This window comes from Suncus etruscus, chromosome 6, assembly GCF_024139225.1.
Source record: "Suncus etruscus isolate mSunEtr1 chromosome 6, mSunEtr1.pri.cur, whole genome shotgun sequence".
NCBI lineage: Eukaryota > Metazoa > Chordata > Mammalia > Eulipotyphla > Soricidae > Suncus > Suncus etruscus.
In genome coordinates, this window is record NC_064853.1 from 48,499,755 (window position 1) to 48,510,006 (window position 10,252).

General features: G+C 46.0%; 1 pseudogene; it reads right to left on the bottom strand.

The window, feature by feature from the left end:
* Positions 1 to 215: 215 nt before the first annotated feature.
* On the bottom strand, positions 216 to 6,160 carry LOC126011737 (ras-related protein Rab-39B-like; annotated as a pseudogene).
* Between the last annotated feature and the right edge of the window lie 4,092 nt (positions 6,161 to 10,252).

Genomic DNA, 10,252 nt, shown 5'->3' on the forward strand with positions numbered 1-10,252 from the left:
AAAAGATAACTATGTCCTTGGGGAAACAGTCTGTGCAGTTGCCAGTCTGTTCTTAGCCATTCCTGTCACGAATCCTGGTATTTTCACCATTGTGCAGAGGAAACCAGGCCCCTGAATTATGACCGTTAGTGGCACCTAATATCTTACTGTCCTTTGCCCAACATAGCGTTTATGGATTGGTGAGAGCCAGTCAGGTGGTGTGATTGCTTTCCCCATCAGAGGTCACCAGCATGGGCACATCCATTTTGCACTGCTTTGGTCTTCTGCCTCCTGAAACATGGCCTGAGACGGGACTCTGCTTTTCACTCCCTCCCATTCTGAGTTTGGTCCCATGAACCCCTTCTTCACCGCCTCATAAATCTCCTGAGTGAGCAGCTCAAAGGCTATGGTGATATTGCTGTTGCTCTTGGCTGAGGTTTCAACATAACGAGCACCCAAAGAAGCAGCTAGCTTTTCTCCTTCCTCTGGCATCACTTGTCGCTCAGCCACCAGGTCACTCTTGTGGCCTACCACCAGGAAGAGGATGTTGAAGGATTCACTTTCTTCAGAACCTCCTGATGCCATTGGGTGATGCTCTCAAAGGATGTTCTATTAGTGATATCAAACAGCAAAAGGCCTCCAGCTGAATTCCGGTAGTAGGAACGAGTCACTGACCTTAACAACCAAAGGAATATAGGATTAGTTCTGAGTCTTCCATTGAGTACAGATGAACACAGAGATCAGAACAGTTTAATGGCAAGATCTGGGTTAGAGTCAAAAGTATCACCAGTTTTTACCAGCTGTGTGACAGGTAAGTGACTTCATCTATCTGAGTCTTGTCCTAATTTTGCACATGGGGTGCTTGTTCACTCACTTGTGCTTGTTCTTGTGTGAGGTAGTGGATCCAGTGAGAACTAGAACCACAGGGAAGTCCTGCAATTGGATACACATAAAACTGCCAGAGGCAAGAGCTGCAAAGGAAAGGTCTACAGAACTGACATAGGGGATCCAAATATGTGGGAAAAATACTATTTGATCTGCAGTTTGAGGGATTTAGGTGAAGGGGGTAGGGTAGTTGTGTGTGTGTGTGTGTGTGTGTGTGTGTGTGTGTGTGTGTGTGTGTGTGTGTGTGTGTGTGTGTGTGTGTGTGTGTGTGTGTGTGTGTGTGTGGGTCACACCCGGCAGTGCTCAGGGGTTACTCCTGGCTCTATGCTCAGAAATTGCTCCTGGCAGGCACGGGGGACCATATGGGGTGCCGGGATTCGAACCGATGACCTTGTGCATGAAAGGCAAACGCCTTACCTCCATGCTATCTTTCTGGCCCCGGGTATTTTTTTAAGGAGAGAACTGCAGATATGACAATCCTAAGGTAGATCAGGAAGTAAGTTAGGAGAAAAGTAGAATTGGAGGCTGGAGTGATAGCACAGCAGGTAGGGCGCTTGCCTTGCATGCAGCCGACTCAGGTTTAATCCCCAACATCCCATATGATCCCCTGACCTACCAGGAATAATCCCTCAGCCCCACCAGGTGTGGCCTAATACCCCACACACGCGCGTGCACGCACACACACAACAAAAGTATAATCCTAAAAGTAGTAAAGGTTTAAAGAGATTTTGGGGGGTTATTTTGGATGGGAACCACACCCTGCAGTGCTCTGGAGCTACTCCATTTCCAGTACTGGAGGTCACTGTGCTGGGGATCCAGTTGGGAATACTATTGGAAACAGCTCTGTGCAAAGTAATCACCTTACCTCCTGTACTCTCTTGCTCCCAGATTTGCATTTTGGAAAGATCACTATGACCAAGCACTTCAATCTGTTTTTTGTTGTTGGAAATTTTTTTTAGTCAAGTAATACAATTTTTTCGAAAGAAATTAACTTGGGGACCAAAGAGTATGGGTAAGGTAAGCAACCTCACCTGCCTTTGATTCAGCATCCCATGTGGTCCCCCAAATGGTCCTATATGACCAGGAGTGGTTCTTGAGCACTTTTGGTTCCCCCAAAATATTAGAAAAATGTGGGGGCCGGGCGGTGGCGCTGGAGGTAAGGTGCCTGCCTTGCCTGCGCTAGCCTAGGACGGACCGCGGTTCGATCCCCCGGTGTCCCATATGGTCTCCCAAGAAGCCAGGAGCAACTTCTGAGCGCATAGCCAGGAGTAACCCCTGAGCGTCACAGGGTGTGGCCCAAAAACCAAAAAAAAAAAAAAAAAAAAAAAAAAAAAAAAAAAAAAAAAAAAAAAGAAAAATGTGAAGGGAAAGAAAAGATTAGGGTGTCGGAGCGATAGCATAGCGGTAAGGCATTTGCCTTGTAGGAGTTCAACACAGGAAGGACCCTGGTTCAAATCCCAGCATCCCTTATGTTCCCCCATCCCTAGCTTGCCAGGAGCAAATTCTGAGTGCAGAGCCAGGAGTAACCCCTGAATGCCACCAGGTGTGACCAAAACAAAAAAATGATAATAGGGGCTGGAGAGATAGCATTTGCCTTGCATGCAGAAGGTCGATGGTTCGAATCCTGGCATCCCATATGGTCCCCTGAGCCTGCCAGGAGCGATTTCTGAGTGTAGAGCCAGGAGTAACCCCTGGGTTAATTTTGGGCCAGGTGTGGCCCAAAAACCAAAAAAAAAAAAAAAAAAGATTATAGAGGGTCTGGAGTGATAACACAGCGATAGGGCATTTGCCTTGCAGGACAGACTTACCTCAGTTCAATCCCGTGTCCATATGGTCCCCCAAGCTAGGAGCAATTTCTGAGCACAGAGCCAATAACCCCTGAGCATCACCAGGTGTGGCCCAAAGCCAAAACAAAAAAATCTGGGTGTTGTCACAAGGAAAAAGCCATAGCATCTTCACGGTCCTATATTCCTTTCTTTTTAGGGGGTGTAGGTCACACCTGATTACTCCTGGCTCTGTACTCAGGCTGGGGCCATATAGGATCCCAGGGATTGAACCCATTCTGCTATGTGCAAGGCAAGTGCCCTACCCACTAAACTATTGCTCCAGCCCCAGGGCTAGGCAATTTTTTAATTTTATTATTTCCCAAAATAACTCATTACCAGTACCCCCCCCCATCTCTGTGCCTGCAACATTCTACCTTAGAGATTTCATCCCCTTAAATAAATTTTTATTTGTTTTTGGTTTTTGGGCCACACCTGGTGGTTCAAGGGGGCTATTCCTGGCTCTATGCTCAGAAATTGCTCCTGACAGGCACTGGGGATCATATGGGATGCCGAGATTTGAACCTGTTCGGCTTTGTGCAAGGCAAACACCCTACTGCTGTGCTATCTCTCTGGCCCACCCCCTTGAATACGTAAGGAGAAAGTGAGTAAAGGCCCTTTTAATTTGTTTTGGAATCCTATCTGACTGTGCTCAGGGCTTACTCCTAACTCATTCATTTAGGGATCATTCCTGGCAGTGCTTGGCTTCATAACAACTTAGATAGTTTAGGGTTTTTTGAGGTTACACCTGGAGATGCTTAGAGTTACTCCTAGCTCTGTACTTAGGAATTATTTCTAACATTACTCAGGGGACTATATGGTGTATCATGGATCAAATCTGGATTGGCCGTGTGTAGTGCAAACACCCTGCCTGCTGTACTATTCTGTATTATTAGCAGCTGTAATACTGCTGCTGATAACTTAATATTAATGGGGCCCAGGCAATAGTTTATTGGGTTTCAGAATTATAAAAGTCTGAAAAAGAGGGGCCGGAGAGATAGTATGGAGGTAAGGCATTTGCCTTTCATGCAGAAGGTCATTAGTACGAATCCTGGCGTCCCATATGGTTCCCGAGCCTGCCAGGAGCGATTTCTGAGCATGAAACCAGGAGTAATCCCTGAGCGCTGTCGGGTGTGACTCCCCCCCCCCAATAAAAAGTCTGAAAAAGAAATCAGATAGGTTAGACAAAATCTTTTTATTCTATTTTATCAGAATAGCTGGAGAACAAAGGAAAACAACTATGTTGTTAACCAGCCTCGGCTTAGATGGTTACGGTAAAATAGAGAGGCGTACTTACAAGCTGGTGACTGGATTTGGGTTTGCAGGTTTAGAAGACAGAGATGTCACCAAATGGTCTCTAACAAATCCTCCAACTTGAGTGTCCATCATTTTTTTGTTTTGGGACCATGAGCTCAGAGTTTATTCCTAGCTCTACACTTAGAGATCACTCTTGTGATCTTGTGATCACTCTTGGCTTGGAAGCCAATATGGGATTCTGAGGATTGAAGCAAAGCAAGCATTCCATGCACTGTAGTATCTCTTTGGTCCTCGGTGAATCCATTCATCTTTGTACAGCTCGGCACCCACCCTGGCAACAGGCCTTCACTATTGTTTTGGATCTACACCCACTGATGTTCAGGATTTACTACTGACTCTGCACTCTGGAATCACTCGAGGCAGTGCTCAGTGAACCATATGAGATGCTGGGGATTGGTCCTGGTTTGGCTGCATGCAAAGCAATCACCTTACCTCCTGTTCTATCTCTTTGGCCTGTCCCCTACTTCACTAAATTGAGTAATGAAGCCCATCTGACTTTGGTTCTTAGAGTCTGGCACAAAGGACATATACCTGCTTCAGAGCTGGGGCAGGGAAAGGTGGTGGCAGGCCTGGTGGAGAGTGCCCACTGTCTTACTTTTTCAGTACCCCTTTCTGGCCCTGCAATATCTTTTTTTTTTTGGGGGGGGGGTCATCCTGGGACAGTGCTCAGGGGTTACTCCTGGATCTCTGCTCAGAAATTGCTCCTGGCAGGCTTGGGGCACCATATGGGATGCCAGAATTTGAACCACAGTCCTGCATGCAAGGCAAACACGCTACCTCCAGGCCCCAAGCCCTGCAATATCTTAATGGTAGGTATTTCAAGGTTATAAGAAAAGTTTCACTGGGGGCTGTCAAGATAGTGGGCAGAACACTGTCATACAGAGCTGATGCGGATTTAATCACCAGCACACATATGATCCTCAACTGCACCAGAAGTGATCCCTGAGTCAGGAATAAGCATTGCCAGATATCATGAAACCCCACCTTTTATTTTCATCTGATGAGTATCCTAATGCTAAGAGGAGTAAGGGGCCTGAAAGGACAAGGTTTAAGGCACTTGCTTTGCATCAGGCCACCCATCCCAGGTTCGATCCCTGAGCACATTATCAAGAGTGATCCCCGAGTTCAAAATCCAGAGCACCACCAAGTGTGGCCCCAAAATAACAAAGAGGATATAAGCAAAAATTGGAAAGCCACTTAGAAGTTAGGGAAGTTTTAGGTGGAGGAACTATGTAATTGTATTTGCATGTCACAGATCCTGATCAAACTGCCAGTGTGGGAAGTAGAACTGGAAACAGGAGAGAACTAACCAGAAATCTTAGTTAATTTAGTGAAAACAAAAAGGAATAAGGAGTAAAAGGTTTTCCCGAGAAAGAATTAATGAAAAGGCAGTAGGAGAGGGTGTATATATAGTACAGCAGGTAAAGCACTAGCCTTGCATGTAGCCAACAATGGTTTAATTCTCGTGTCACATATGAACCTCTGAGGCTGACCAGGAGTAAGCCAGGTATGCCCCACCAAAAAAAATAAAAGCAACAGGAAATGGCTGAAACTGGGGGGTGAGTACTTTTTAGGGCATAGGTGAGGAAGAAGGCAGAACTATCCTAAGACATTACAATGATCTGGAGTCAAAAAGAGTTTTAAAAAATCATTATTAAAAGAAGAAAAAGTCCTAAAACCATCTCACCTTTCCTTGTTGAGATCTGGGCCTGGGTTGTAGCTCAGTGGTAGAACACTTGCCTTGTATGTGTGAGGCCCTGTCTTCATCTCGATACCTGGGGAAGTGGGAGTTGGGTAGGAACAGGCAGCCAAGATGCGGACCAGAATCTATCCTACGTGGCCTCCCAAGACCACCTGTCTGATCGCTTCCTTTGCTGGTGGATGGGCTCTTCCCGTCAGAAGTGCATGATATAAAAAGCGGCCTGAGGCTGCCACACTCACCGGAATCTCTCCTGACCAGCTGTATCCCAGAACTGCAGCTTCACCTGGACCCCTGGCTCTACTTCCACGAAGTGCACAGAGAAGTCCACCCCCACTGTGTGGGGGCCGCTCTCAACAAAGATGCCCTCTGTGTAGCGTCGCAACAAAGAAGACTTGCCCACAGTGGAATCTCCTAGAAGGATTATTCGGAATTGGTACTTCCAGGGGATTTCCATGGGATGCAGGAGGCCAGCAGGACACTGAAGCTGGAGACCAACCATGCGGCCTTGGGGCTGATTCAGACTTGCAGTGTGAGAAGTAGAGCCAGAAACCAAAGGTGATTGAGGGCTTCCGGGTCTGGGCTCCCAAGACACGCCTCGATTCAGGTTTAACAAAGCTGCCATGACACCTCTGCAAGGACACGTCAGAATGCCATTTGAAACCACCTAGCAGAAGTGAGGATACCCCCAAGGCCCTGTACACACACACTTGGTCCTGTTTTGTAGTCATCCTAAGTTGTCCTATGTGGTAGCAGGAAAGACTGGGCAGCAAGCCACTGCCCTTAGTGCTAGGATGTCCTTCCTTCCTCTGCTGGCTTCAATCTCAGCCCCAGTCCTGTACCTGCATGAATGAGGATTGTGCAATGTGAAATTTACCTTACCAACTGGAACTTCCACAGGTGGCCTAGCCAGATCCCTGCTAGGGCCAGGCTGCCAATAGCATTCATAAAGGGGGGAACGGTAAACAAAGATTGAGCATTCTCAGATGATATTTGTCAGAAACTCTGATAGGTACAGGAGGCCTTTATTATTATTATTATTATTATTATTATTATTATTATATTAGTTTTTGGACTACACCTCATATGTGCTCAGAACTTATTCCTGGCTTTGCACTCAGGGATTACTCCAGACAGACTCAGGGAACCATATTGGTGCCAGGGATTGAACCCAGGTCAGCCACATGCAAGGTAAGCACCTTACCCATTGTACTCTTTTCTTCCCAGATGCAGGTGTTCTCTATACAATTTGATACTATCTACCTCTTTATTCTTGGGTATGTTTAAAATGTCCATAACTATTTTTGGGTCACACCCAGCTCTGCTGAGGGCTTATATATTTATTTTAATGGAAAGACCCTCCCAATATTCATGGGGCTCAAAAGCTACTCCTGATGGTACTCAGCCAATCAAGGCAAATGATGCAGAGCTCAAACCAGCTGCAAGACACCAGAGCATCACCTGGCAGTGCATAGGGAGACCATGCAATGTTGGGGATCAAACTCAGTGCATGCAATGCATGTAATGTTTGTGTCCCGGTCCCTTGTACTATCTCCCTGGCCCAGTTTTTAAAAGTTCAGTGCTCCCCACAAGACAGCTTCTCCAAGAGAATTATCCTGGAATTGAAAAGTTTAGTGGAAGGGCTAAGGATGGCACAGAGTATAGGGCGTTTGCTTTGCACGCAGTTGACCTAGATTTGACTCCCGGCATCCCATATGGTAACCTAGAGCCTATTGGGAGTAATGCCTGAGCACCACCAGATATGCCCCCCCCCAAGGAAAAGAAAAGAAAAAAATTTATTGGGGCAATAAAATGTTAGCAGCAGGAACCAGAGATAGTATAAAAAGTAAGGTGCTTGCTTTGCATGTGGCCAATACTATTTTGATCCCCCACATTGCATAAAGTCCTCTGGATACCTCCAGGAGTGATCCCTGAGTACAGAGCCAGAATTAGCCCCTGAGCACTTTTGATTATATCCCACTCCATCCTCTGCCCAAGAAAATAAAATAGACAACAGAACTCAATATCAGGAAAAGAGACATGTAAGCCCTTGAAGGCTCAGAGAAGGAACTTACTGTGTTAAGTAAAGTGACATTTGGGTTAAATCTTAAAAGTAAACCAAGTTTTGGCAGATGGAGAAAGCATGTTTTAGTAAAGAAAACATTCTAGGGACAGAAGAAAGGGAGCCTTATTATGAAAAGGAACTTAATATTTACTGGCCACTTAACATTATTATATTCAATCCTCTAATAATCTGGGGTGGAAAACTCCTCACCAAGAAACTTAGTCTCAGAGATATAAGATTAAAGTTATGTAGTTAAGTGATATGAGATTTGGTTCCTGGCTTTTTTTTTTTTTTTCATTGAGGGTGTTAGTACAGCAGGAAGAGCATTTGCTTTGCATGTGACTAGCCTGGGTTCCAACCCCAGCATCCCATATGGTCCTCAAGCCTGCCAGAAAAGATTCCTGAAAGCAGAGCCGGCAGTAACCCCTGAACATGGTCAGTTGTGACCTAAAAATAAAAGAATCAAGGCTGGTTCCTGTTTAGAGTATTGCCTGTGTATGGTTTTCAGGAAAGCTTTCTCTATTTCTCCATTAGACTTCAGTGGCTCCTGCCAGGACAGGATTCAGGGTTTGCAAAAGGCAGAACTTTGAAGACAAATCTTGGCTCTATGCCTAAAAACTAAAAGGAATGAATTCAGGCCAGATTGCAAGGTTTTCAAACCAAAGAAGTGGGTAGACAGGAAGTTTCAGGCTGAGGAAGTAGCTTACAGACAGAAATGAAGACCCTTGACACAGTTGCCACAGAGGGTTTGGCTAGAGTATTACAGGCCATAGTAGAGTATTGGATTTTAGTTTCTGGTGCCACAGACTATCTTAGGAATAAATACAAAGGAAAATTCTGGAATTTCTTTTTTTTTGGTTTTTGGGCCACACCCGGCGGTGCTCAGGGGTTACTCCTGGCTGTCTGCTCAGAAATAGCTCCTGGCAGGCACGGGAGGACTATATGGGACACCAGGATTCGAACCAACCACCCTAGGTCCTGGGTCGGCCACCCGCAAGGCAAACGCCGCTGTGCTATCTCTCCGGCCCATGGAATTTCATTTCTAAAAAAGCAGGCCCAATTTATAACTCCATAAAAGAGCAGGGAGTGTCAGTTCTTTTCTTTTCTTTTTTTTTTTTTTTTTTTTTTTTTGGTTTTTGGGTCACACCTGGCAGTGCTCAGGGGTTATTCCTGGCTCCAGGCTCAGAAATTGCTCCTGGCAGGCACAGGGGACCATATGGGGCGCCGGGATTCGAACCGATGACCTCCTGCATGAAAGGCAAACGCCTTACCTCCATGCTATCTCTCCGGCCCCTCTTTTCTTTTTTTTTGGGGGGGATGTGTGTGTCACACCTGGCAGTGCTCAGGAGCTACTCCTGACTCTATGCTCAGAAATCGTCCCTGGCAGGCTCCGGGGACCATATGGGATGTCGGGATTCGAACCACCGTCCTTCTGCATGCAAGGCAAATGCCTTACCACTGTGTTATCTCTTCGGCTCCAGAGGAGTGTCAGTTCTTTAAGAATTTTACGGGGCCGGGCGGTGGCGCTAAAGGTAAGGTGCCTGCCTTACCTGCACTAGCCTAGGACGGACCGAGGTTCGATCCCCCGGCGTCCCATATGGTTCCCCAAGCCAGGAGCGACTTCTGAGCGCATAGCCAGGAGTAACCCCTGAGCGTCACCGGGTGTGGCCCAAAAACCAAAAAAAAAAAAAAGAATTTTTGTTAGAGAGGCCTGAGCAATTAGAGCATTTGCCTGTGTCCAGCCAGTCTAAATCAATCCCCAGCATCCCATATGCTTCCATATGGTCCTCCGAGCCTGCCAGGAGTGATTTCTGAGTATAGAGCCAAAAGTAACCTCTGAATACTTCTGGGTATGCTCACCCCAAAAGCAGCATTTTGTTAGAGTCTAAATCTATGTGATTTCCTCAGTGTTTACTTTGATAATCTTTTATCCATTATAGTTATTAATAATAAAATTTGAAAGTCATAGGGATGTTTATTTAATATGGTCTAAAGGTAATTTGTGAATTTCAACTTTGTGACAAGCAGTACCTTTTATCTTTAAATTTTATTTTCAGGGCTGGAGAGAGAGCATGGAGGTAAGACATTTGCCTTGTATGCAGAAGGTCGGTGGTTCGAATCCCGGCATCCCATATGGTCCCCTGAGCCTGCCAGGAGCGATTTCTGAACATAGAGCCAGAAGTAACCCCTGAGCGCTGCCAGGTGTGACCCAAAAACCAAAAAAAAAAAATTTTTTTTATTTGTAGGGAGCCAGAACAATAATACAGCAGGTAGGGAATTTTCCTTGCACATGGCTGACCATCCTCAGCATCCCATATGGTTCTCCAGTCTGACAGGAGTGATTTCTAAATGCAGAGCCAGGAGTAACTCCTGAGAGCTGCCAGTGTGAACAAAAAAAAAATTATTTTTATTTGGGGAGGATTTGAGGGCATTCCTTGCCATCTCACTAGCTGTTCCTAGCTCTGTGCTCAGAAGTGTCCCCTG